At 42.2% G+C, this 22,148-nt stretch overlaps 1 protein-coding gene and 1 long non-coding RNA gene across 5 annotated transcripts in view; one reads left to right on the top strand and one right to left on the bottom strand.

Moving 5' to 3' along the window:
* CALCRL (calcitonin receptor like receptor) overlaps positions 1-22,148 on the bottom strand; it is a 100,329-nt gene that overhangs the window by 50,646 nt on the left and 27,535 nt on the right. The window contains exon 3 of one of the 4 annotated variants that reach the window (XM_077883520.1): positions 7,627-7,797. The exons of the other annotated variants lie outside the window; for them this stretch is intronic. The gene's annotated coding sequence lies outside the window, so the exon portion shown is untranslated. The remainder of the gene's footprint in view (positions 1-7,626; positions 7,798-22,148) is intronic. 4 annotated transcript variants of the gene reach the window in all.
* On the top strand, positions 7,498-9,494 carry LOC144304899 (uncharacterized). Its single transcript, XR_013371887.1, has 3 exons — positions 7,498-7,706; positions 8,399-8,458; positions 8,734-9,494. It is a non-coding gene; the product is annotated as an uncharacterized LOC144304899 (long non-coding RNA).

Genomic DNA, 22,148 nt, shown 5'->3' with positions numbered 1-22,148 from the left:
GGAGAACAGTAATGAGTTCATTACTTTTAGACAGAGTCCATACTACTAAGTCCATAAGGTTCTAATGAGGGGAGATTTCACCAACATTTGAGACAGGAACTTAGTCCTGGTGCTCAGTCAATATGTTGCCATTCAATGAGCTTGAGCAAGGTACATACCTTCCCGGGTATCTCATCGGTAAAATGAAAGAGTAGGATATGATCATTTGAACCCTGAGTAAGGATTCAAAATTTATGTAAAAGACAGGAGGAATAGTTTTGTTTAAGCTTAATCCAAATCAAAATATCCTGGAAACCAACCCATTTCTGACACTGTATCTTCTGGCTCAGGAAGACGTTCCCTAGGGCTCCTCCTACTAATGGCCCAGAGGAATTTGCATTTGAATCTAAGGCAGTGGAACCAAGACCCATGATTTTTTCCTTTGCTGCATAAGAATTCAGGGAAAAGGTACTTCAGGCCAAAAGAAATCATATCCTGATTTCACTTCTTCATATGCTGCGTCTTTCTAGAGCTATTCTTACTTTTGAAAGGCCATTTGGGGCAAGTCTAGTTTTCTCTTCTCCACTGCAGAAAACTAAAATTAGAAAAGCCAACGTACTTCTTCATAAAGCCTCCCGCCCCCTCCAGACTTCTTCAGAATGGGATCTGATTAGTTCATTTAAGCTAAGCTACACTTATTGTCATCAACATATTATAACAGCCTACATGCTCCTGGACTAGAATTTGAGATACATTGGGTTTTTATCTCTTTTGCATTTTAAAGGAAATGACATGGGCTAAAAAAGAATTTTATTTATTTATTTATTTATTTATTTATTTATATTTATTTATTTATTTATTTATTTATTTATTTAATTTATGATAGTCACAGAGAGAGAGAGAGAGAGAGAGAGAGGCAGAGACACAGGCAGAGGGAGAAGCAGGCTCCATGCACCGGGAGCCCGACGTGGGATTCGATCCCGGGTCTCCAGGATCGCGCCCTGGGCCAAAGGCAGGCGCCAAACCGCTGTGCCACCCAGGGATCCCTAAAAAAGAATTTTAATTATATAGCTCCAGAAATCACAGGGCATTTTAGGGAATGATCCACAATGTATAAACTCAACAAGGTAATCAATGAAATGGCAAGGAAGATGATTACATTTAATTCATCAGAATCTTATGAATGACCTCGTATATAAAAGCACATCTAATAGCCAATTTTAAAAAGCCAATAAAAGCCTCCAGAAACTGTTTTACTTTTGAAGAGACATCTGAGCTCAACTACAACTATTAAATTCCACATGCTAAGAAAATACATATTATAGATATTGTCCTACTAACCAATGACACAGCTTTCCCTCTTCCAGGGAGACGGTCAAATAAAGTAACATCCAACTAATATTTAATAATTAGCCTAATAGAGGGGCAACTGTGATAGGTGGACGCAGGAGTTGTACTGGCTACAAATTCTGATTTGAAAACCCAACTCAGCCTCCCATTTTCAAGTTAACTTCTGTAAGACTAGTTCTCTCATTTGCAAAGTAGCCCCGACACCAGAAGGCTATTGTGAAGATGAAATGAGATAATGTCCATAGACATTTTAGAATTCAGTAAAGTCAGCTATTGTTTTTATTGTTATTATTGTTATAGCACATTAAAATTTTTGGAAGTGTAAGTAAGCTTATACACCTTTTTTTCAGTTATTTGCCACAATTTCTACAGCATTGTAAGTGAGAATTTATCCTATATTTCAAGGTAAGTGAAAAACACCATATATTCCAAGGGGTTGGTCATATGCATTGTCAGTTTATCATCTGCTTTAGAAAAAAATGTTTGTTTTTTAATTCTGTCATTGAAGTCAGTTATGAAAATATCAAATAAAGTGAATGGTAACAAGCATATTCCCAAATATGATGTCCATTTAGTTAATATAACTGCATATCTCCTCATATTGAACTTCTATAAACTAAAGCTCTAGCAAATTGTATGCATTGTAATCAAATAGTTGCATCTTAAAGAATATAGCATGCTAATCCAATTAAAAACAAGATTTAAAATCTCCCAAATTTGAGTTTAGTCTTAGGTTGACTATGATAGCCTTTACTGACACCATATTGGAACTAAAAAAGAATATATATATATATATTGACTCTATGTTTACTTGCTTATCTAATGAACATTCCAGGTTGAATAGTTGAATAGCCATTAAAGACAGATAAAATTGTGATTAAATTTGGGGCTTCATTTTACACTCTGAAGTATGTGCTCATGGGAATAATTTTCCCATTGTGGGCATGATTAGCCATTTTCCGGTGATTTTGGTCACCTTCTTTTTATTTGAAAGAGGCAAGGGGCCAAATCTCAGCCCAATTAGTAAAAGGTGGGAGGGATACTGAAAAAAAAAATGCTTTGTACTTGATGGAAACACTCTCCCTCCAGGAGATCTAATATGGAAAGAATTGCTTGCTCAAAGAGCATAGAAACAAAATATATCTTTCCAGCTCTTTGGATGAAGAGCTTTACACCTATTTCCCTTTTACAAAGTCAGGAGTCAAATTCCATGTGAAAACATGTTTTCTTCCAAAGGCAATAAAATCAGAAAACATATAATTCCCTTGGAATTTTAATTTAACGTAGCAGTTCATCATCAAAGTTGTATTTCTGTTATTTGGAGCTTTCAATTTTTCTTAACAAATCAAATTTATGCAGTACCTCCTGGTATATTTCAGCATTTGGGAACCACAGGAACTCTGAAGATACTGTTGATCCAGAACAATATCTTTTTTCTCTGATAAAATGCACCCCACTTTCCAGTAGAAAATCTATTCCCTCTGGTTCAAGTGAGTCTGTCCTCCTGGTCACAGAGGTGGGAAGTCACTGAAATCTGGTCAGATTAGCGTAATCCTCTGACTTGGGTCGGTCTAGGCATGGAAATGCAGTCAAGCTACATCATCAGCATTCTCTCTGGGACGTTTCTACTAGACTTATCAGGGAAGATTTTCAATTTCTAGGGATTTGCATGGGACAAGGTTATTGGGCTATCTATCATCCTGAGGCATTCATGCTACCTTGCCATATGGAAATAAACCTATTTTAAAAAATGAGGCCAACCAGCTGAAAGCTAGGGAATGAAACTTAGTTCAGTCATTCTTAGAAATTAACCCAAGTTTAAAAAGCTTACATCCTTTGTCCCTCTCCCACTCATGTTCTCTCTCACTCACTCTGCTGTTTTTCAAATCAATCAAAAAAATCTTTTTAAAAAAAAGCTTACATCCCAACTATTTTCCTTCTATGAAGTTATTACTAGGCAAAATAAAAAAATGAAAGAAGGATGGAAAATAGGGAGGAAAGGAGGGGGAAGGAAGAGGGCGGGAGGAAAGAGAAAAGTCAATGGGGTGTGTCTCAGGCAAATGCACACTTTATTTAAAATTAACCACATTTTCCATTATTTTTCTAAGGAAGTAAACAGAATGTTTTAATACTAAAAAAAAATTAAAAAATTTTTTGAGAAACAGAGCACAAGGGGGTAAGGGCAGTGGGAGAGGGAGAAGCAGACTCCCCGCTGGGCAGGGAGCCCCACATGGGGCTTGATCCCAGGACCCCAGGATCATGACCTGAGCCAAAGGCAGACACTGAACCAACTGAGCCACCCAGATACTCCAAGAATACTGAAATGTGTTCCTTTACAGGATCTCTATTTCTTACAACCATTAAACATAGTTCCATCTTTGTATTTTTTAATATATTCATGTATTCATTTACTGTAAACATTTACTTAGAACCTAGTATATTCCCAAAGGAATGTTACGTGCTGGGGATCCAGAGGTGCTTTAATTTTTGCTCTGAGAGATGGTTAAAACCTTAGAAGAATAGGTGTGCACAAATATGGATGACGGAGTGCTACAGGAAGTCAATAAATGTCTTTTTAGTGTCTGATCAAATGGAATGATGCGTCCTACATGGGAGTGATTTATGTGTGAGTGTGCGTGCGTGCAGACGCACGTGGAGAGAGTGAGAGAGACATAAAGAATAGGACGCTTGAGTGCAGTTTTTAAAAATCAGTAATTTGAAGTGACAGATGTTTAAAGATGCAGGTACACAAGTGATTAGGCCTTCCAGAGACACAGGGAGGCAGACTGGAGATGGTATTTTTTGGTCACATCGAGGAGGTTTTGTTTAATGCTGTTTAAGGCTAGAGATGTTTGGGTAGAATGCCTCTCTGATTTGCTGTGGTGGCAAGTGGGACCCTGATCAGCAGCGACCAGCTTAGGTCTAGACTCAGTGACAGGCGCTGATGATCCATCACTGATGTCTGCTATGGGTACCACCCTGCGGATGAATGACATGTATTCCAAAGACTTGCTAAGTCCACTACAAAAAATAGTAGTAGTAATAGTAGTGGTGGTGGTGGTGGTGGTGGTGGTAGTAGTAGTAGTGGTAGTGGTAGTAGTGGTAGTGTTGGTGGTGATGGTGGTAGTAGTAGTGGTGGCGGTGGGGGTAGTAGTAGTAGTGATGGTAATAGTGATGGTGGTAGTCATAGTCCTGGTGGTAGTAGTGATGATAGTGGTGATGGTGGTGGTGGTAGTAGTGGTGGTGGTGCTGGTGGGGGGGTGGCCGTGGTGATGGTGGTAGTAGTGATGGTAGCCGTGATGGTGGTGGTAGTGGTGGTAGTGATGGCAGTGATGGTGGTAGTAGTAGTGGGGGCCTTAAGCAGTAGGGCTCTTGGCAAGGTTTTCCTTTCACAGAGCGGAAGGATTAAGCCAAAGGCTGCGGCAAGGGCAGCGCTAGGGAGACCAGTGGGGGCTCCGGTGACTTCCAAGCACCTGCAGCAAGACAGTAACCACGCAGGCTAGAAGTGAGAGTAAGAGTAACGGGTGGGGACACGACTACTTAGCAGAGTCCGGGAACCCCGGTCCGCGTAGAGGCTGCTGGAGGCGGGGAGGCCCGCCCGCCCCCCGGGGAGCAGCAGCGGGACCACTTGGGGTCGGGACGAGGAGCGAGGGGGCCCTGGCCCAGGTCCCGCGGGGCGGGGAGGGTGTCGGGGACGGGGACGGGGATGGGGACGGGGATGGGTGCGCCCTCACCTGTCCTGTCCCTGGGCCTGCGGGCCCACCCCACAGGGCTCCGTGTCAGGGTTCCCTCCCGGGACTAAGTCTGTGCTGCTAGAGGGGGGAGGGGGAGGTTGGAAGGGGGAGGGGGAGGCTGGATGGGGGAGGGGGAGGCCGGAGGGGGAGGGCTGAGGCTGGAGGGGGGAGGGGGGGCTGGAGGCAGGAGGTGTAGGATGGAGGGGGGAGGGGGAGGCTGGAGGGGGAGGAGGAGGCTGGAGGAAGAGAGGGCTGAGGCTGGAGGGGGGAAGGGAGCCGGAGGGGGAGGGCTGAGGCTGGAGGGGGGAGGGGGAGGCTGGAGGGGGGAGGGGGAGGCTGGAGGGGGAGGAGGAGGCTGGAGGAAGAGAGGGCTGAGGCTGGAGGGGGGAAGGGAGGCCGGAGGGGGAGGGTTGAGGCTGGAGGGGGGAGGGGGAGGCTGGAGGCGGGAGGTGTAGGCTGGAGGGGGTAGGGGGAGGCTGGAGGAAGAGAGGGCTGAGGCTGGAGGGGGGACGGGGAGGCTGGAAGGAGGAGGCGGAGGGGGTAGGCGGAGGCTGGAGGGAGGGAGGGCTGAGGCCGGAGGGCCCGCGGCCCTTGAGCACCGCCACGCGCGGCGGCCGCTATCGACCCAATTGTGTGTTTTTTCCTGTTGCACAAACATGTTCCCAGAAGACTTTTAAAATAGCTGCTTTCCTGCTAAACTGTCGTGTCAGGCACTTTTTCTGAACCTGGGCCCGAGCAGAGCAGGAGCAGAGCAGGAGCAGAGCAGGCCGCGCTGAGCCCCCCGTCCCTCCCCCCTGTACCCCCTCCCCCCTCGCCCCCCCAGTCCGCGCCCCAGGAGCCCGCCCGCAGCCGCAGCCCCAGCCCCAGCCCCAGCCCCAGCCCGGCCGCCCCCGCCCTGCGGCGTCACGAAAACGCAAAATCCCCGAGGACGCGGACGATTTCCCAAAGAAACTCAAGTGTGGAATCTGTCCACTGAAGTCGGATTTGTTTTCCCCGTTAAAGGGAAAGAAAAATGTCTGTACAGGGCGAACTCATTGATGAAATTAAAAATAAACCGGATTTATCACATGCGAGCCTCCCTGGGGACCTAATAAGCCCAACTCTTTTTCTTGGAGGAAAATTAAGGCTTCAGCACCTCCCGAGGTGACCTGGGGGGCCCGTGAGCCTCACGCCCGGGGGGGGGCCGCTTCCTGCACCCGCACCTGCACCGCACCTGCACCCGCACCTGCACCCGCACCTGCGCGCTGGCCCCGAGGGTGTCTGTCCCTGGAGCGAGGGCTGGGTCCCCGCGGGGGGGAGAGGGTGGCGGGCGAGGTCAGCATGAGGTCCCCCGGGGCCCCTGGGAGCACCTGGGGGGGAGGGGGTGACGGGCGGGGTCAGCTCGAGGTCCCCCGGGGCCCCTGGGAGCATCTGGGGGGGAGGGGGTGACAGGCGAGGTCAGCTCGAGGTCCCCTGGGAGCATCTGTGGGGGGAGGGGGTGATGGGCGAAGTCAGCACGAGGTCCCCCGGGGCCCCTGGGAGCATCTGGGGGGGAGGGGGTGACGGGCGAGGTCAGCTCGAGGTCCCCCGGGGCCCCTGGGAGCATCTGGGGGGGGAGGGGGTGACGGGCGAGGTCAGCACGAGGTCCCCCGGGGCCCCTGGGAGCATCTGGGGGGGAGGGGGTGACGGGCGAGGTCAGCACGAGGTCCCCCGGGGCCCCTGGGAGCACCTGGGGGGAGGGGGTGACGGGCGAGGTCAGCACGAGGTCCCCCGGGGCCCCTGGGAGCACCTGGGGGGGAGGGGGTGACGGGCGGGGTCAGCTCGAGGTCCCCCGGGGCCCCTGGGAGCATCTGGGGGGGAGGGGGTGACGGGCGAGGTCAGCTCGAGGTCCCCTGGGAGCATCTGTGGGGGGAGGGGGTGATGGGCGAGGTCAGCACGAGGTCCCCCGGGGCCCCTGGGAGCATCTGGGGGGGAGGGGGTGACGGGCGAGGTCAGCACGAGGTCCCCCGGGGCCCCTGGGAGCACCTGGGGGGAGGGGGTGATGGGCGAGGTCAGCTCGAGGTCCCCCGGGGCCCCTGGGAGCACCTGGGGGGGAGGGGGTGACGGGCGGGGTCAGCTCGAGGTCCCCCGGGGCCCCTGGGAGCATCTGGGGGGGAGGGGGTGACGGGCGAGGTCAGCTCGAGGTCCCCCGGGGCCCCTGGGAGCATCTGGGGGGGGAGGGGGTGACGGGCGAGGTCAGCACGAGGTCCCCCGGGGCCCCTGGGAGCATCTGGGGGGGAGGGGGTGACGGGCGAGGTCAGCACGAGGTCCCCCGGGGCCCCTGGGAGCACCTGGGGGGAGGGGGTGATGGGCGAGGTCAGCTCGAGGTCCCCCGGGGCCCCTGGGAGCACCTGGGGGGGAGGGGGTGACGGGCGAGGTCAGTTCGAGGTCCCCTGGGAGCATCTGTGGGGGGGAGGGGGTGACGGGCGAGGTCAGCTCGAGGTCCCCCCGGGCCGCCGCCTTCCCACCAGGCCTTTGCAGCCCGCCCGGGAGGAGGCGCCTTCCTCCACGTGCTAGAACGTCCCTCTAACAGGTGAACACACACCTGCGGTTCAGTCCATCGCTCTTCACCGCGGGCGGAAGCCGAGGCTTTGATGTTCTGCACACGCCGGCCCGGGCCACCCGGTGCGTTATCAGCTGCTGGGTCTTATTTGCCCGCTAACGGCCGGCGAGGCCAGGGGTCAGTAGTCGCAGATAAACGGGGCAGGTGCAAAACCTAAGAGGCTCAAGGTCAGAGAAAGAAAAGCCTGCAGCAGCTCTTGAATAAGCCTATTTCGTCGTCCAAAATACAGCATAAGGACACACACACATACAAAACAACTAAAATGATTGAATTAATACTGTTAATAATTAGTGAAATTCATTGTTTTGTGTTTTAAACCGTAATGTGGTCCCTTACTGTAAAATAGTGCCAGTGCGGGGCTGTGAAGCAGTTGGGCTTTATCACTTCATTCTTACTGTCAGGGCTTGATTCTGGGCCACCCACCATCCTCCCAAGGGGGGGGGGGGGGAATAAAAAGTTGGTATGTCTGTGTGTGGCAAAGAAATAATAAAACAACAAAATGATTTTTGAGCTAAATACTACTTTCTTGTGTAAAATTGCATATATTTTCAGTTAGTTCTCAGTATTTTATGAAAATTACTTGTAGGAAAACAGGAAAAATTACTTGTAGGAAACAATTTATTCCCAATTTTAAAAAATTGGAATTTTTTTAAAATCCCAATTTAAAAAAAAAATTTAAAATTGGGAATAAATTCTTTAGTGAAGATACACAGAGTACTCTGTTTACAAATGAAACAAATTTTCTGCTATCCAGCCTCATCATGAAGTGCATCTTAGGAGGACTCCGCCTCTGGACGAGAGAGCGTAACAGTAGGTAAGAAAGAGAAGGAAAAAAGAGGAGGTATAGGGGAGCCTAATATCCTTGGTTGCCTTCTATGGGTTTTTAACCATTGTTTGTAGTGCCACGGAGAGTACTTAAAATAAGCAACAAAAAAAGCCTCTTAAATGAATGTGGTTTGGTCCCGTTCTGCAGTGTGTGTGTGTGTGTGGGGGGGGGGGGGGTGGGCAGAGAGAATGAGATTGAGAGGGAGAAGGAGGAGGAGCTAAATGAGAAGATAGGACCTGTTTCCTGTTTTATTTCCTACTCAGGGAAGGACTGATGGAATCAACATCCTTAAAAATACATGGTGACTACTCAACTGGAGAATCTTCAAGTCTGATGTAAAAAGAGTAGAGTTTTTTGGGGAAAAAATAAGCTATTTTATGCCATGAAGCTAATAAGGCTTTATGAAGGATCTCACGAGTGTCCTTGCAGGACGTGGCCTTCCCCGCGTCCTTAAGAAGCCCTCTCTGGGCTTATCCCGCAGTCGCCCCCACGTCCTGCATCTTCCACCCTGTGCTTCATGCTCCTTCTGCAGGCGTCCCCATCCGGCACCTTACAACACGGGCCTCAGGGAGGCCCCATCCCTCATCTTCCCCACTAAATGTGAGGGCTAAGTGGGGGGCCTTGCTTTCCTGATCCCCAGGTCTCCACGGCCTCACCTGGTGCGTAGTATTGGTCCTTCTTCATGAAGAAGTAAACAATACCCATTACCAAGTGTATCCATAGTTCTAAAAGTTACCATTATTTTAATGATTTACAAAAACTGATCACAATAGAATTCATGTGTATTTAGGAAGGATAAAAGAAAATTTAGGATGGTTTATCCCATCCACTTGTTTTTCTGTTTGTTGGGGTTTTTAATTGTTTTAATTTTATTTTTTTTAATGATCTCTACATCCATTGTGGACCTCGAACACCCAACCTGGAGATGGAGGGTCACACATCCTTCTGACCCATCAGGCCACGCATGCCTGTCCCACCCATTTGTAAAAGAAAGAAAAACACTATTAAACTAGTCAAAAAAGTCTTCTCTCATTCTTCTGAAAAAAATTTTTAAAGATTGGTACGTGACTACATCATGGCAATCAAAAAGGGGAAGTTACGAATAGTTTCAAATGAACTATTCTAATTCGTAAATGGTGCATGTTTACAAGTTTAGTAGGATATTTTTTCCTGTTAATCCTAGAAATTTATGACAGCATTGACTTTTGTATTCTAAGAGAAAAAAAAAATCCAGATCTAAAAATAAAAGAGTTGAGAAGTCTTTGGGCATAAGGTGAGAACTGGGATACCATGAGATACAGACATAGACTGATACTAAAGCTTTCCTTGGCAGTAAGCGTATTTAGGTAAAATGTCACTTTAAAAAAATTCAAGTAGCATCTGGTTGAATATGAACAAACCCAGGGTTCAAATTTTAACCAAACCTGAGTATTATAGAGGAAATGGAGAGAGGGCTGGTTGTAGCAGCAGATGTGACCCAAGGCTTCTTGCACATAGTGCATTCAGGTTACTTATATTCTCACCTCTGTACACTCTTGTCTTGGCTCATATATATATATGAGCAAACCTATTTATTTTTGGTGGTCTCAGTTGTATTTTACTTGTAAAATAAGGCTATTGAACTAGATTCTTAAGGTTCTTTTTTGTTCTTTAGTTCTATTGTTCTGAGTGGAAAATACTGTTATTATATTCAAGATATATATAGATATCAATGCAAATATATTAAGTATTGAAGGCCACGCTAAAAAAAAGGAACTTTTCTCCACTAATTTATTTCAGATATACAGACAACCAAATATTACAGTTTGCAAAATAATGCTAATATGATGCTCATAAAATTCTATCATGTACTGTGTACCTTCCTTTCAAAAAGTGATGATGATACAGAAGCTCAAAGGCCTCCTGCAGAAATAAATAAATGAATTCACTATAACCTTGCACTGGACTATTTTCTGTACAACTGAAAATTTAAAAACTCTCTTCTACACCTAGTTTTAGTTTTCTTTGCTCTTGTGATAATCCAGAACAATTTTTATATTTTACTATAATTCATCTACAAATTCCCCCATCTCAGAAAAGCTACCAATACAATTTGAGTAAAAGAAATTAAGCGTTTTAATCACTGTGTAGTGCTTGGTGATTATACTCCAGGGATAGCTAAAGAATAACAATAGCTAGACCAAGAAGAAAAAAAGAGATTAAAAATGCAGTTTTCTTTAACATTTTTAAGTTAGCCTTTCATTTTCCATGCTCCGTACAGTTCATAATTAAAATGTTTCATGGAGATCCGTAATTTGCTTTTTCCTAAATTCTTCCCTAAAAATTGAGTAGCAATTATATTTATTTATTTATTTATTTATTTATTTATTTATTTATTTATTTTTATTTTTTTATTTTTAGCAATTATATTTTGAAGAGAGCGCACATAAATTAATTCAGATCCCATAAAGTGTTTACACTCAGCTAACGGTCTGTCCTCCCCTATTCTTCCTCCCCGACTTCCGCCCCAAGTCCCAAGGCGGCACCAGCCACTGAGAGCTCTTTGTAAAGCAGTGTTTTACATGTGAATGCCTTTAGTTGACTCGGTTTACCAAACAATGATGGGTCACATCCCTGAAATCCCTGGGAAAGTGTTTTAAGCAGCAAAGATTTCCCCCCCTCCCTCCCTTCCCTGGATCAGCTTTTCAAGCTCATTTGTTTTGATTGAGGAATTAATCTTAGTTAAGGCCAGGGTTTTCCTCTGGACCAAGGAGGACAGTATTATTGTGTTCTAAGGGACTGTGAGGGAGAGGGAGAGGGCACGAGAGCGGGAGGGATGGAGGCAGGGGGAGAGAACTAGCCCCCGAGTGTGGGACCCAAAGGCTACCCCAAAAGGGAAGTGAGGTGGGAAAAAAAAAATAACAAAAGACAGGGAGAGAGAAAAGCAGGAAATGAAATATCAGAATTTCCCATTTCAGAGATTCCAACATTCATTGTCTTCCTTGACATCATCTATTAGTTCACGTGATTCGGATCAGCTCTTCTATCTGAAATCTTACAAGGTAACTGCTCCATCTGATGACTGGGCTACCTGTCATTGTTACATTTTTACCAAATAAATTCTTTCTGTCCCCTCCCATAAGAGGAAGGCAAGGGGACGTTGGAGGACCATGATCTTACTTAACACTGTTACTCACAAACCAAAAGAGAGGAGGGAACAGGAGGCCAGCTGAGGACCCCACAAAGACCCCCACCCCCCCTCCGTTCACAAAATGTCTTGGTGAATTACGAGAAAAAAAGTATTCTTATCAATAACCTCACTTCCAGCAGGGAACTCCCGACCTTCTTAGTGTTAATGCTTCACTCGGGAGATGAACAAATTAACTTGACCAGGGCAAGGCCTCCCATATCCTGTCGGTCCTTTTAGCTTACAGAAATTCTGTTGAAAACCTCCCATTCCTTACTTCCCGCAACGCCCAGGGATATGCTCAGCCTCCCCTCACAACCCCGGGGCTCTTCCAGCCTGACGCCCAGTCCTCAGGCTTCAACAAAACCACCATTTTGCACCAAAGCCATCTTGGTCGTGGGCTCCGGACCTCATCCACCAAACCTCACCTATATTCCAAAACTTCATCAGAAAGGATAAACGCAGATTTGGGGCAAACTCTTTCCAGCAAATAAGGATCAAGAATAAGAAATTAGGATTAAGAAATAAGGATTAAGAATAAGAAATTATTCTCCTCATCAGCAATTCTGATAGAAAACTGCACAAAGTAGTTGTCATTGGCCTGATTTTGAAATAATCTTTTTGATTGAAGCCATAACTTGTTGTGCTGACACACACAAAACTTTGATTTACGTCTCAAGAGGTATGAAGTGTCACAGAGGCCAACCCAGAATTCGCTCTGTTCCCATGTACGTCTTAGGAGAGGTGAGAAGGATTGCTTTTTTGGAGTTAGTCATTGATGAAGTCTGTATTTCATTCAGTTCTGATATAAACCGATATTATGTATCTAACAGGCAAATTCTTTTACCTCCATAACCTTGGTATCTACATAAAACATGGATAATGATGTTATATCCCATTTAGGGCTGACGTAGTAAGTAAAGAACACTTTCTGGCACGTTAGTAGGCACTTGATGAATGTTAGTTATTATTATAATGCAAATTTAATATTGGATATCATCGTCACCCAGCAGGAGGAGTGGAAAGCTAAATTGGGGCATCAGTAAGCAAATATTTTATTCATACAAAAATTTCACTTTTGGGAGGAACATCTTTCCCATCATGTTTGGGAAAGCTGTATAATTGTAGTTGCCTAAGAAAGTCAATTAGCATATTTTAGTCAAGGAGGCTTTTTAATTCCCCAGTACTAGTCAACAATATTTCACTTATAAAAAAAAAAAAGTTACTTTAAATAATAAACTTATAAAAAAATGACCACATTTTAAACTCACTGCTCACATCTTCATGTAGAGAGTGTCATGTCATAATGGACTCGTTTAAATCCACTTTTATAAAGAAAGGTCATAATTATTCGCTGCCAAATCTGCAGGAGATTGAAAACATGATCTTTCTTTTATCATCATGGAATAAATAATACGTAAAATCAAAGTACGTATGTGGATCCTGGCTACAAATAGTGTCTGACTGGCAACGTATATATGCCATCTGCTATCACGTACCCAACAGACAGAAAGCTGACAAACACATCATCCCCAAATTGCTGTCTTTTCTGAAGCTCATAGGATGGAGAGTTGTGCTCATCGGGAAATTAGTAAGTACGGGTGGTTTTGTTTTTTTTAAAGCAGCCAGAGAAATGAGTCTCCTCTTTTTGTACGCATCCCTAACCCCCGCATCCCCTCCCCGCTCCACAGCCCCTCCATTTACTCTAGAATTCCACTCCCTGGACAATAAAATATATTGTGTTCGTTGATTGGTTGATCGATTTGGTTTAGGAGTGGACACTGGTGTTGTCTCAATAACCTCAGCAGTTCAGAATAATTTAACAAATCAAGCCCTACAGGGAAAAAATGAAGTAGCAAGAGCCCCAGTGGCAGTATATTGAAGTTCCTTTTTTTTTTTTTAAAGGTTTTATTTATTTATTCATGAGAGACACACACAGAGAGAGAGGCAGAGACACAGGCAGAGGGAGAAGCAGGCTCCATGCAGGAAGCCCGATGTGGGACTCGATCCCAGGACCCCGGGATCACACCATGGGCCAAAGGCAGGCACTAAACCGCTGAGCCGAGGTTTTTGTGCATTCTGTTGGTCAAAGTGTACGAGCTCTAGACAGGATATGGGATATATATATATATATATAATATATATATATATATATTATAATATATATATGGCAGAAATCTCACAGAGGAAGACATAGACATGGCCAACATGCACATGAGAACATGTTCTTCATCACTTGCCATCAGGGAAATACAAATCAAAACCACAATGAGATACCACCTCACCCGAGTGAGAATGGGGAACATTAACAAGGCAGGAAACCACAAATGTTGGAGAGGATGCGGAGAAAAGGGAACCCTCCTGCACTGTTGGTGGGAATGTGAACTGGTGCAGCCACTCTGGAAAACTGTGTGGAGGTTCCTCAAACAGTTAAAAATAGACCTGCCCTACGACCCAGCAATTGCACTGTTGGGGATTTACCCCAAAGATTCAGATGCAGTGAAACGCGGGGCCACCTGCACCCCGATGTTTCTAGCAGCAATGTCCACAATAGCCACACTGTGGAAGGAGCCTCGGTGCCCATCGAAAGATGAATGGATGAAGAAGATGTGGTCTAGGTATACAATGGAATATTACTCAGCCATTAGAAACGACAAATACCCACCATGTGCTTCGACGTGGATGGAACTGGAGGGTGTTATGCTGAGTGAAGTAAGTCAATCGGAGAAGGACAAACATTATATGGTCTCATTCATTTGGGGAATATAAATAATAGTGAAAGGGAATAGAAGGGAAGGGAGAAGAAATGTGTGGGAAATATCAGAAAGGGAGACAGAACATGAAGACTCCTAACTCTGGGAAACGAACTAGGGGTGGTGGTGAATGGGTGACGGGCACTGAGGGGGGCACTTGACGGGATGAGCACTGGGTGTTATTCTATATGTTGCTAAATTGAACACCAATAAAAAATAAATTTATTAAAATATATATATATATATAGGATCTAAGGCCATTCCACGTTAGACAATCTAGATAAATGTTTAGATAAATGCTTCCTAAATGTTGGGAATGTGGCTAAAATCAGTGCTTATATGCTTGCCTTTGAATTTCTGACCAGAAAAGAGGTTTTGGGAACCCCTAGGAAACAATGAGCATAGCCAAGGTCATTTCTCAAAATGCGTCTGTCAGGAAGCAGATCTATCTTCAGGCCACGATTAGCAAACAAAATAAATTTGTTCTTTAAAGGGGCATGCTTGAAAAATATTGAGGAATGAAGGACAGAGAAATCTTTTTGAAGAATCTGAGAAAGATAGATCTGAAAAGTATGCTTACTGATATACAGAAGATTTTTTCATAAACCGTTGTGGCATTTAATAGTGTCTCTGGTAGGAAACTACTAGTATCTCTGATCTGAATTTGACATTCAGTCATTAAAGGGTTTTTAATTATGTATAGCTCATGAAATATTTGGCTGAAAAAATTCCTTTTTTGAAGGACTGATTTGTAAGATGTTCCTACACAACAATTTAAATTGGGGAGTTATGGGCAGCCCAGTGGCTCAGCGGATTAGCGCTGCCTTCAGCCCAGGGTGTGATCTAGGATTCTGGCATCGAGTCCCACGTCGGGCTCCCTACATGGAACCTGCTTCTCCCTCTGCCTGTGTCTCTGCCTCTCTCGCTCTCTCTCTGTGTCTCTCATGAATGAATGAATGAATGAATGAATGAATGAATGAATGAATAAGGGAGTTATTGGCATATAGAGGACATGATTTTTTTCTACTTAAGGATTCAATTCAGTTATTATCTAGGATAACAAGTTTTTAAAGTAACTCTTACCTATTACATCTTTTTTTGAAATAATTTCTTAGAAACTGTTGGCTTTATGGACTAAATTTTCTTCCAAAAATTTACATGTTGAAGCCCTAACCCACCATGTGACTATATTTGGAATCAGGGTCCTTAAGGAGATAAAATTAAGATTAAATGAGGTTGTAAGTGTGGAACTGGAAGAGACATGAGGGATGCACACCCAGTGAGAAAAGGCCATGTGAGGACTCAGTGAGAAGGTGGACATCTACAAGCCAAAAAGGGAGGCCTAAAGAGAAACCAAACCAGCCAAAACGTTCATATTGAACTTTCAGCATCCAGAGCCGTGAGAAAATTAATTTATTTGCTCAAGCCTCCCAATCTGCGATTTTCTTTTTTTATGGCAGCTCTAGCAGACTAACATAGTTAGGTTTTAGTCAGTTCTCAGAACCTGAATCTAAAGTGAAACCTTAGAAACCTTGGAACAATTTCCAAGAACTTTATAAATGGTATTATTATAAATTATCTCATTTAAAACACTTTCTTATTGATGGATGGGCCATTTCATTTATTCACAATTTAGAACAAAGAAATATATTTTAATTTGCAAAAGAACAATTCGTACTATACGTGCGGTTAAATTAAAAGGCATTAAAAGGCCTTCCTTAGATTATTTTAATAGAAGCATAAATCTACCTCTGAAGGATCTATAGTATCTGTCTGACAGCATTATAAAGATGAATAGCATAATATTAAGCCATTAAATATAACAGTTCAAAAAATACTATAATTAATAACTCTTAGTTCTGGAGTCACATGCTCATCTTTTTTGGAAGCAGAGACTGGCTCAAATACCAGCTTACCTTTGCCCTACTAATCATTGAACCTTCAGTTGTGATTCCAAAATCTATAAAATTAATAGATGCTAACATTTCTTTGTTTTGTTTTTATTATTATTAATTTTTGATGGTAACATTTCTAAGAGAGCTTTCAGTATAAGAACATTAAAAATCATTTTCATGGAGTGATTGAAGTTAATGAAATCTATTATTTCATGTTTTTAAAAGATCATATCTTTCCAAGATAATGAATGCAAGATAGAAGTCAGTCTTTTGTATCAAGCTTCAGTTTGACGAAAAAAATCATTTAAATAACTAGTTCTGGGTGAGATCAAAGTTTTTTCATGATATTATGACTTAATGTTCATAATGTGTATGTTGGAAAAATCTCTTCTTTATAGAAACATTATTTTTTCAAAGTGTAGATATAACATTATAAGGAACCTGGCTGAAAGTGTAGCTCAAATAGGCCACTACTCATACTTTTTCATAATTTTTCTTCTCCTTTTGATAAATTTTTAAAAGAAAAGAAGGGGACCAGTAGGGAGAGGCAGCTGTCTCTGTGATGAAGAGCATGCATGATGCCTTTGCCAAGTTTCATGTGTTTGCCTACAGCTACAAAGAGCGCGCCAGGCCAAAAAACATCTATTAAAAGAATACATTGAAACTGACTATAAATTCTTGTCAACTACTTCCAAGAGGAAAATAAATCCTTAAGGGTTCATACAACCGAATTGGGAGTCCAAACCCAACAGGAGATAATATGAGTTTACTTTTCGAGAGTGTTACATGTTTGAGTGGTATATTCAGAAAAAGAAAAAGAATTCTGAAATGTACCTGAAAGGGATATAAGACAGTAGAGTGTTGGGGAAGGCTTGTGTTCAGACAAGAAATGAAAGAAAATTTCTAATATCTAGTCTTAAATTATTTCCACATCAATATATCAATAATACACGTCTAGGAGTTTATCTCTAAGTAGACTTATAGCAAATATTGAAAGCTTTGCATGGGTTTTAAGAAATAATTGAGTTAAGGGTTTCAAAGCCATTGGAGAGTTTCCTCTGAACACACTAACTGCTGACTTGTGAATGCTGACTTACAAGAATTTACATGTTGCCTTCTTAGCTAGAGCTATCCAAGCCATGAATAGATTAATCCTTAGGGTTTCGTAGAGCAATAGCAAGACCTCCCACGTGGAAGTCGCTACCCTCATTTTTTCCGATCTGAAGATGACTTTATTAGGAAGCATCACACACTTTCTTTATTGCCAGGTGACTCACGTGAAACCACAAGACACTTTGAATCAAGTGAGTAATCCCATAGTTCACATACTATTTCCATAAATCCAAACGCCTTGAAACCTCTTGGTTCCACACTATTGAAATATCTTAATTGTCATTAAGACTAAATTAAGACTAAGACTAAAACACTCTTTTTCGTGTGGCTGAAATCTTCTTGGACCCTGGAAGCCTATGGATATTAAGTCATGTTATCAATAATCCACAAATTTCTGATTTTGTCTCCCCCTTAGAACCCAGGTCCTTCAGCATCCTGCAAAGTCTCAAGTGTCCCTTGAAATCCCTAGAGATGCTTCACAAGCCAGTCTCTTTCAAAGGATCAACCCACACCATTTGTTCTCCAGCATTCAAACTTCCTTGGTCTATGTCCTCTGCCCTAAGAATCACTGTAGTGACCTTAATCTTGCCATGACTTACTACTTCAAGTTGGCAATGATATCACAAAGACTATCCTAATCCTCTCAAAGTCTTCAAATCTAGAGGCACCAGCATCCTTCTGTGTTCTGCACAGAAATGGTAGAAAACGGCCTCTAAAGAAAAAAGGCCTCTAACTTGACCCTCTGCTGTACTGCCCCCTGAACAATTCCTGACCAGAGTTTTACTAATTTTCTCATGAAAATGTCGCTTCCATCTTCAGGTCCTTAGAATCCCCAAACCAATTCAAATGACCAGTAAAGTATAGGCACTAGGCCATACTCGGTCTTTATGTTTTCCTCATCACAGGTTAGTTCTCACAAAAGAAAACAACTACTATTTTCTTCTTCAGTAACATTCAAAGTCCCTCTGTATATTTTTCAAGTGTATAGATGCTGGTGCAAGGTACTAGGAAGTAAACTTTGGACCGGGCATCTCATCCTGGTTCCTCTAATTAATAAAAGGAAAGCAGAAATTATCAGGATTCATTGAGGTAGCATTCAATTAATCCATTATCAAAATATCAAAAATAGATATATTATCTAAATACGATCTAAAATAAATGACTGTAAACCAAGGTTTAATTCAATGTTATTTATAACAATTACAATCAGGATTATAGGATAATTTACATAGTAATAACTACTCTTTATTGTTTACTTTGCTAAGCATAGTCATAGGCGCCGTAAGCACACTATCACATTCAATTTATTACATTCTCTCTCTTATTTTTTCCAGGTAAGGAAATTAAAGCTCAAAGTCATCTCACTCATGAAGTTAGCAAGCTAAGATTCCAACCTGAGACTCTCTGGCTCCTAAATATACCTGTTAACCAGAACTACCTTTGGACCCTGTTATATTTCACTCTCCCAAATAGTCACTGGCTATGATATTTATCAGCACTATTTCAAAGTTTATATGAAACATATGCTCCCCCTCCCACCCCTATAGAACAAAACCTTCACTAAAAGATCCATTATCGTGGAGCATTTGCTTACTGTGTGTGCACCACCATGGTACATCCTACAGAGAGGATATGAAAAGAAATAATCCTTACTGTTCTCTTATATTCAACTTGGTTTCTTTGCCTATATTAAGAGCATTAAAATATACTTCGAGAAAAAAAATGGACCATAATAAGTAATGCTATGCAATTTTTGCCTTGAGGTTGTTCATTTTAGCAATCACATACAATTTGAGATCTTTCTGACTCCAGAAAGTATCTTTTTTTTTTCATAAAAAGCCAAACAGTATGTAACATGATTTTTTTTGAAGATTATGTAGTGAGATATCTATAAGCCATACATGTATGACCAGTTAACAGCTGAAGAGAATTAATTATAGAAGACACTTTCAACTCAGTATTTTACCTTCATATTAGCTACCCACAGTAAGTACCCATATTTTACATAGAATTCTAGTGAAACAGAGTAGTGAAATGATTCAAAATAGAACATAATCCGCCAAAACTTAACTCCATGCCATTCATAGAAATTAAAAGAACCTAATGGTTTCATTAATAATAATAGGAATAAAAGCTTGTATTTGACGCAAACCAATTATATGTATTGTGTTTATTATTTTGTTTAAATATCATCATTTCACAAAACAAGATCAAATAGGTACAAAACATTTACTTTATGGATGAGGACACTTAGGACCAGGGAAGTGAAATGTTCTGACCACATTAATGCAACTGGTCAGAGGCAGAAGAGAGACTAGCAACATGCCCCCTAACTCAAATCCCTATTTGTTACCCTATGCTGTGTCAGAGAAATCATCCCAGATATGCAAAATCCTGTGAACGGAGCCAACAGCATTTTCAAGATAGAATGTGCACAACCGTTTATAACTACAAATGGTCATGTGTTCTTTATTACTGAGATTTCAGTAAAAAATATATATTTATATATAGGTTCAGGCAGATTTAAAAATCAATGACTTAAAAGAGTTATATGTAATGAACAGTCTGTGCTTTGTCTCTATTTTTTCTATTTCACCAATGTTTGACATCAGCTTGATGCCCCTGCTCACTCTGGTTTTATTTTCCATATAAAATACATTTTATCTGAAACCTTTTTCAACATAAAAACTTATTGCCTGGTGAGTTTCTTAAGGCCCTAGTGCGAAGTAGGTTGTTACATAAAGGGAAAAGAAATACAATAAAATGACGAGACCTGAAATAGACACCATGGCCACAAAGTCTCTACACACACGTGTGCACTGTCTGTTCATTGGGTAGCATTTTCATCATGTCAGGTGATGGAGAGCAATTTCAAAAATTTGATAGTTCAGATTTTTTTCAACAGATACGATCACAGTGCTTATTTGAACAGAGTTGGCTGTAAAACCGCATGAGAGATCTTGAGGCAACAACTCTCCTGAAGTTTAAGACGCATCAGCATATGATGTGAGCCCAGTTAGAAAATAACTTGACGAACTTAGGGGACATTGGATGGGACATGAAACCTAAAACAGTGTGATTTCTTGAAGTCTAGATTTAACAGGATGTGGCTGTTTGGGAGCATAATGAAGGGGGTTTATTTATCAAATCTAATGAGAGTGATATCCTAAGGATAACAATATCCTTCATGAGACAATGCTTAAAGTTTCAAGTTCACCATATTAGAGAACATCCAGAAGAACATGGAGAAAGATTAAGTCTATGTGAAGAATGGAGTGTTATCTATAGATAATTTCTAAAAGACATGATGATGTCATCTGCAGTCATTGTGTACAACAGTCAATACAAGTATATTGAAAAGAAACAGATGTTAATTTTGGTTGTGATACGAGGTTACTATTTTCTTTCTTTTAACCGGTTTTTTTATTTGCTTGTTTCTCAATTTTTTCATTTAAAAAATGTAGGGGGTTGTATCAAAAATCTGTAAGGATACCTGTGGTCCTATAAAGCTTTAAAGCTAATATTTTAGAGTATCGAATATGAGGCTTTTGAAAGCTCTGTGCCAGACATGGTAGCAAAGACTTCTAAGTTACAGATTTATAATCCAATAGAAATTCCAATTCTATTTACATTACAATATTTAGATAGAGAGGGCTTATGGGAGAAAACATAGCTATTCCCTATTCCCTGCTAAAATTTAGCAAAGATTAATTTGACCTTCAAAGACAGTAATAGGCAATAATAATAGAAGGTAATAAAATAATTTTTCTTTCTTTTTTTTTAAGATTTATTTATTAGAGAGAGATGTGCACGTGTGCAAGCAGGGGGAGGGGCAGAGGGACAAGCAGAGGGAGAGACAGAGATCCTCAAGCAGATGCCCTGCCGAGTGGGGAGCCCCCACAGGGCTCCATCCCAGGACCCTGAGATCATGATCTAAGCCAAAATCAACAGCTGGATGCTTCACCGACTAAGTCACCCAGGTGCCCCTAGAAGAATTTTTATGGCTACAAGGATATACAGGCCTTTCCAAACCAGGCATTACAAAATGTAGACCAAAAAGATAGTCTGATGCTTTTTAGCTTAGTATATCTTTGTGAACACACTTCTTTCCCTTCGTTTTTGTTTCATGAAATTTTCCCTCAGAACGCATTTGAAGTTCAGCTAACATTCTTCAAGGTTACATCTATGTATGTATGAATATTTATGCATAATTTTCCACCGAATATTCTATCAAACGTCATGTAGAATCTGAGATGTTATAGAAGTATCCAATATTATTTTCCCTTGGAAAGAAAACACAAAACTTATCCTATAGGATATTATTGGGGAATATTTTTATGATCAGGATATAACCATAAATTCTAAGGTCTGCTATGATTCAGAAAATTTACACTTATGATGAGAAAATTCATTCTAAAGTATTTTGTGACCTTATGTGTGTATGTGTGTTAGTGTTTCCAGTGATGTGGAGTCTATGTGTCACAGCACTGTTTTCTGGATCCTTTACTGAATGTCCAAAGACTTTGGAAAAAATTGAGAGTAAATAGGGAATAATAAACTTTTCCTGGAAATAAGTAACTATGATTAGCACACTCTTTAAAGTGGAATCCCAAATGATTTAAACCTAGAATTTGTTACCAATTCTGCAGTAAATGTGAAAAAAAAACCAAGTCTCCTCTATTTGAGAGATAATAAAAAATAATAACTTCAGCGGGGCATAATTTTTCCTCGTAGATAGGGGCTGTCCTGCT

Source organism: Canis aureus, chromosome 34 (genome assembly GCF_053574225.1).
Source record: "Canis aureus isolate CA01 chromosome 34, VMU_Caureus_v.1.0, whole genome shotgun sequence".
Lineage (NCBI taxonomy): Eukaryota > Metazoa > Chordata > Mammalia > Carnivora > Canidae > Canis > Canis aureus.
Note: the sequence above shows the minus strand (reverse complement) of the source record. Positions and strands in the feature narration are given on the sequence as shown.